The sequence below is a fragment of the Rhodnius prolixus genome, unplaced genomic scaffold (assembly GCF_049639745.1).
Source record: "Rhodnius prolixus isolate KJV_2025 unplaced genomic scaffold, Rpr scaffold_1, whole genome shotgun sequence".
NCBI lineage: Eukaryota > Metazoa > Arthropoda > Insecta > Hemiptera > Reduviidae > Rhodnius > Rhodnius prolixus.
This window is the reverse complement of record NW_027411581.1, coordinates 67,361,263-67,368,557: the sequence shown is the minus strand read 5'-3', so window position 1 is coordinate 67,368,557 and position 7,295 is coordinate 67,361,263.

The window sequence follows — 7,295 nt, the reverse complement described above, 5'->3', positions numbered from 1 at the left end:
GTAGTTATAAAATGTCGTATGAGTTTTACCCAAAATTTTTGTTTTGTATTTTTAATTAAATTATAGGAAGAAAAATATTTCTGGCTGCCCCCTCCACTCATAAACTCTCTCCTCATGGCTTATGGAAAGCCCGTTTTTGTTTAGCGCAGACCATAGACCACTTCTCTTCGCCATCAGTCAGTCGGCGGATTGCATTCATAGGAAGTCATCGACCCTCCTATGGAAGTGTTAGCCAGAAGAGAAGGATAGCGAGAATTGTGCGAGCGAAACAGAGTGCGAGAGAGAAGAATAAAAAGTGGGGACTCATGAATGGAACCCCCCACTCTGCTGCCGATCTTCCCCCCTATCACCCTACCAACTCCTTCCTTTTCATATCTTTATTCGAGCGGTAGGGGAAACACATGTGGATTGTGGACCACTTAGCGCCAAGACGGCAACATAAGTTTTTTTTTTTTTTCTTTTCTATCTCTCGTACATATTTATTTTATTTTTATTTTTTATTAATTAATTTTTTTTGTTTTGTTTACGACTAGACACACACAAAATGAGAACAGATACAAAACTGGCTTTCACTCTGATCTGACAGAGTTTTTTTTCTTTTCTGAGATCATTGTGAAAGCTGATTTTGTCGAAAGTTTCGACGTCGAGAAGAAGACCGCTTCTTTTCAACTTTATTGCCAGCAAAAGTCAACATGAAAACATTCAGGATGTGAAAATTCTAAGAAAAAAATAATGAAGACCATCAAGTGTTTTGTGTAATGTTTAGAGAAAGAAATGTTTAGAGGAATTAGCAGAAAGTCGAAGACAAGCAAAATAGAGGCAGGAGACTAATCTGTGCGTTGGAGTTTAAAGAATTACTCACCGATGGCAGCACTACGTGAGTTCTCTCTAACATTTTTTTTTTTCGTGTCCCAATTATTTTTTTAAAATTTTGTTTCTATTTCTCAGATTTAAGAAGTGAATCAATACTTTTTTGTTAAAAAAAAATAAGTTTCAAAAAATCTCCCATTTTACCCTTTTCAATACAAAAAAAAAGATGGTCCTCTGCGTCAACCACATTTTTGGTCAGTAAAAATTAGTCTTTCTAATATTATTTTAATACTAAAAACAAGACATTACTAATCCATCACTAGTAAAATTCAAATATATTTACAATCTTTTAATGTAACTTTTTAAAAGCCACAATTGTTACAAGCTAAGTTAATTCCTAACCTAACTTGTCTCGTACTGAGTTGAATATTATTATAAGATTGTCCTATATTTAAAGATAATTTCATTAGATTTCGTATTATTTAAACATTTTTAAAGTGTAATATTTCATTCTTCTTTCAAAGCAACAATTTGGTGTGTAAAATCAATCTCTTTGACTTTCAAAAATTTTCATAGAGATACTTAGTTTTACTGATAACCAAAAAAAGTGATTCGATATGACTAGAATGACAGTTTTAACTTTTACTGTACCAGTTAATAAAAATTCATATATAATGTTGTTAATTTATGCAAAAATTATTTTTTAATGTGTGAATTTATTATTTAAATTAAGTTTGAAAAAAATCTTTGTTAGTTTTAGAGCACTCGATATAACGTTTTGTTACAATTTTGTAAACATTATGTGTATACATACCTTTATAAAAATTAACGTAACTGTGTTACCGATATTTGTAAATTATGTGTTGACAATGAAGCGTAAGTATTCGAGTGTATGATTCTGTACATTCTTGGATCATTGTTTTAAGAGAAATCTTTTCAACTTTGGATTGTGTTAAATAAGTTTTTTTTTTTTTTTTAATCAACTGAATTATGTGTACAGTTAACAGTAAATTATCTGTTAAGGTGATGGTTTTCAGGCATCTTGTAAGGGTAACATTTATAGGCTACTGCATTAGGAGATTCTGTGTTTAGCTTGCATGGGATTGAGAAGTTTTGTTTTAAACCTTGCTAATTGTTGTTTTCATAGAAGGAAAAGAGGAAGGCTGACTTAATGGGGAATTCCATGGTTCGTTGTGACAGTAAAAAATCTTGTCAATGGAATCCTTCTAGAATTGAACAGGTAGGTTTCTTTTTGTTTTTTGTAAAGCAAGTAAGTATTAATAGTTACGTAATAATTTAAAAAGTGAGAAACATCATAGATTCCTTATTTTTAAAGGTTTCTTTCTGTTAAGATGCTTTAGATCAGTTTAGAACAGAATGGGTTCTGTTTTCTCCAGCGCTGCAGCCAAAAAAAGGCGTATTCTCTTTAGATGTTAAGTCTCTCTCTCTTTGCAAGGTTCAGGAACTAACAGGATATGAGAAGAAACGTATCTGTCTTCTAACCAGGCTAATCTGAAACTGATACGCAGCAGTGTTCTGTTGGGGAGTGGACTGACTAACTGTTTAGTCATGATAAAGTTATGTAATCTGTTACATGCTAGCAATAGTGCAATGATTCGTTCTTTAATTATCCCTATAGTTAACCAGAAGTGTCATTAAATTTGTATAGTTAATCAGTAGAAAATTAGTATTTCATTTTATTAATTAAATGGTCTAGTAGAAATGAATAATAAAGTTATGCTGTTCTTTGTTACAGTTGCATTCCATTCGTGAGACAATTCTCTACTCTAATCTTCGACCTATCAATTATATATATGCTATGATGACCTTCCTCAGGAAAAGATGTTTGGCCATAGAGAAAGATATTTTGTTGAAAGATGCCCATATTCCTGCAATAGAAAAAAGTTCTTGGAAAATATGGTGAGGAAAGAGACGTAAGATCTTAATTTCCGGGCCTGTTTACTTTCTAGAACGATTCTGAAGTGAAAAACCAGCTTTCTACAGAAACTGATTGATCTAAATGGAATGGCGATACTCGCAGTATTTCTATTTTTCTGTTTTAACATAACAACAGTAAGATTCTAATAATACTTAAGTATCTGTTTTAATGTTATTTTTTTTTAATTTAAGGCAGGTCAGCATTTGAGGTCATTGGCTTCTCAGACCTGTTTTTTGTGTGAACTCTTGGTTTACCGACATAGTTCTCTCATCACAAAGTATCCATCATCGGATAATTGTGCCTTTTATTTTTTCTTCATGATTTGAAGTTGTGATTGTTTCCATGGTATCCAAACTGTTCCGAATTATTTTCGAAAAAAAAAACGAACCTCTTTCTGTTATTGTTGAGAGAATTATCATCTATTGTTATAGATGGAGTGATAATGGCCTAAACCGGCACAATTGTCCAGCACAAATATTTGAAAACAAAAAGTAGGTAGCTTTGTCTACAAATGTACAATCAAAGATAAGGCAATACTTTTTGTTGACGTCTAATGGTTGAATTTAATTTTGCAAGCATAATCTTTTTAGCTCTTTAAAGAGACTCAAGCTTTTTAACGCAAACAGTTCTTCACCAAAATGATTTCAACAGTCTGATCAAGGAGATAAGAGATGCTCTTACTAATGGATTAGTCTTTCTGTATACAGTAGTGGCCTAGCTTTCTTGTCGGGAAGTTTTCTTCTTCAAAATTGAGGTTGAATTGAGAACACTGTGAACCGCAGTTTGGTTATTATAGATGAGCAGTAACTAGATACAATTTAGGTTATTTACATCTTTACTGAATATTAAAATAATACCTTACCCTAATGTTATTTGAAGTGATAAGAAGGGAATTCTATAGAAATATGCTGTAAATTTTATCAAGTTCATTTTTAAAATATGTATGCTTTTCTCCATTATGCTAATCTTGATATTACAGAATATCCTGCTTTCACCATATAAAAATTTGAGCCTAAAGTTGGAATTTTCTGCTGACCTAATTTTCCAAGTATATTGAACTAAAATTATAACATGACGATACAATTTTGGAACTCGACATCGAAGAGTTTCGCAAGATCAGAAAAGAGTGACGTGTTTGTTAAATGTACGTATTTATTGTTTTTGTAGATTATAGTGGAGTCAAGTATCTATTTATTTTATTGATAACCTTAACTCCAATAAATGTTTCAATCAAATGAAACTACTCTTTCTAAGCTTTTGACATGATTTATTTTTTATCTATTCAATTAAAAATGAAAAATTTTAATTTTTTCTTTTTCAATGCCGACATCTCATATTGCCTACCATTCCCTACCAAGCACAACTTTATTGACCGTTTTAGGACCTAAAGTTTGCTTAATAAATAAACTTAGCATTCTTTTTAGTGTCCTACATTAGCTTTAGCTTTTATTATTATTATTATTAATATTATTATTTTAATCATTTAAGGCGCTTCAACATCTAAGGTTATTGGCGCCCGGAGCTTTTTTCAGTGCACTGCCGGCCTCCGTACAGTGTTCTCTCGTTATAGACAACACTGTCCATCACCGGACATTGAGCTGTAAGAAGCTCCTAGGAAGAGAAAATCTGGATTCGAACCCGGGACCTCCGCGTGGGAGTCCAGTACGCTAACCGCATAGCTAATCCCTTCCCTGGCTTTTATTATTATGAAATATAATTATAAAATGGGAGAAACAATATTAATAAAATTCCAATAATTAAAAATTAAAATTGTAGAGCCTTCAAATAACCTTCCAGCGATCTGCAACTTGTGAATGATCATCCGGTTGCCAAATTGCCACCTGATCTACACCCTGCCACTCAATAGAGTTGTGAGAGAGCCTTTTTAGATTTGTTTGACATGATTGTAAAGCCAATACAACTTTCAACTCTATTAAGTGTCTATTATTGTTGACTTGTATCGGTTAATAAGTGACTTAACGGTGTGTAGAGTGAGTTATTGGGTTTAGTGCTAGAACTTGAGAGTTCACCTGCTAAACCCAAGCAGAAGTACCATCATATCAACAACCACTTCTTCAGGCTCTATATTTTGTGAACGTTCAGGGAGTTTCAGTGCAAAATTTTGTTGGCGTTGTTGGACTGGGATACTCCCGTTCGGACGCTAAGATCCCTAAAGAAGTAAATAGTCCTCTTAATCTTTAGGGAGTAAAGTGTTTAGTAGTTAAATCTCTTGAACAAACTAAAAACTTATTATAAAAGCAACTTTTCTTACAACCCAAAAAGCATTGTCTTTATTGAATGGGAGAGGAATAATTACCAGTTTATTTACAGGAAATTGAAGAAAATTTGGCCATTGCACAAGTTTTAACCAGAAATTTATATTTAAATTTCGTTTTAACATACATTGATAATCTAGGTGGGTTGTATGTATAGATAATTTAAAAATTACAAAAATTATTCAGAATAACATTAAAAATCTATGATTCTTTTATTTGAGTTTATATATTTAATTTATCATCTTTTATTTCACTAACTTGTTGCATAAGAAGTGCATAACTGTTGCACCATTAGGTGTAAAACTGTACCATAATGATAAGCATGATAACTGAATTTAATGCCTCGTACTTCTTACCACCTGAAACACCTTGAGAGTGTCAAGTTAGTAAAACCCTAGAAATGATTAGGAATCACTTAGGAATGGTGGTTTTTCAAGAATTGTTCCTGGAATGCACCGCAAAGATCATGAACTGATCTGAAAATTTTTAAATCGAATTCAGCTGCAGGCCCTTAGATTATCACTTCCTTGGAACTTTTTTTACAGTTCACACTGTCCGGTGATGGACTTTAGGTCAATGAACTTAGAAAAAAAAAATTAAGTAAAAAAAATGCTTGATTTCCATTTTATTTTATTGACATTTTTTACAACCAACATCAGATTTCTTCTTAGCACAACCAATACCAAAGAATGCGGCGATTTTGCATAAGATTCCTTTGTTACATTTTGATGTATCAACTCTAGGGAAACATTCATTGCGGACAAATTTCTTGTCCGGTTCATCATTGAACTTGTTACCATTACAGCTTTGATTTCCTTTCAACGTCAAGTTCGTAGAGTGAATTGATCTGCTAATTTGTTTATTACTGTTGACAATAGCACATCCGGATGGTAACGACAGTTTCTGGTTCTTGTAATGGCTTTTACAGTTTGTTGTAAGATTATAACTTGTTGTTGAAAATGCTTTTAAAGTGGTCTCAGCTCCAGATTGCCTATTCAGTGACCTGTTGTAAAGGTTCAGATTTTTAATTTTAGTAAATAAATCCAGTGAGAAATACATATAACTACTTAGACCTGCCAAAATTATTAATATATAAGTTGAGTCAAGGAGGATTCTTTTTTTTAAGTGAAAAGAACAAGCCACTTAATGTCTCGTTTTTTGTTTCGATTTTAATTTGCAAAACTTCCCTAGTAAACTCGTAACGTTTAGCCACTGAAAACAATATTTTCAAACGGAAAACTATTTTCTTTATTAGTTTGTTTAAAACTATTTTTACCCTCTCTTTCTGTAATAAGTAAGAAAAAGTTTTGTAATTGTACAGTATTTTGATTTTGAAATCTCTCCGGACATATGTATATCCGTTTTGAGGTACATAAAGTAGTTTTTACAAACTGGTCAGCTGTAACTAAAAAGAAAAAAAACAGAAAATCGCAAAAGATTCGAAATTTGGTACTTAGCCTAGAGTATAACAGAGTATGCCATAATTAGGTTTTGGTCAAAATTGGTCCATTGGAAGTAAACATTGAATTTTTTTTAATAGATTTTCTTGAAAAATTTGCCGAACAATTTTTCTTTACAAAAAAACTTAAGTTTAAAACTAATAGTAGGTACACTATTATTCTTACTATTTGTACTAACTGTTGTAAAATAATTGAACTTATTTTAATCAGTAAATCTAATGCTTAACTCAAAATATTCCTTGTTTCAGCAATATTCAACTGATGTACACAAAGTAATGTCCAGCGAAAACTGAATAATAATGAATGTTGTTTAGTTTATTAGAGCAGCTGATTTGGACCTTGCTCAAGGTCAACACCTCAGTTATCGGGACTAAAGAGATAATGGTTACATCTTGAGAGAGTGGTGGCAAGGTTATAGACGATTTCCAACCTGAAAAAACCTTCAGAGTGAGAAATTCGCAATTTTCCACTGGAAATTCTATGTAGTGCTCGTTGAGAATGGACCAAGGAAACCTTTAATTATACGTAGTTTCTCAGACATAATGTGGTGGTGAGTTTTTCTGCTGTTTCTAAGTTTCAAGTATTTTTTCTATGCTACTAGCTATGAATTGTGATTGCGTTACTTTCCCTTTCCTTTTGTATGAAAAAATATCGTGGTCATGTTTGAAATCTAGTTTTCATTTTAAGAGGTCCCCTGAATGAGACAGTGTTTTTAGAACACTTTTTTTGATTGTTTAGTTTTGCGTGGACAAAATATAAGCCTGAAGGTTTATTTGATCAACTTTTATATAGTCTAGGATGTAAATATCC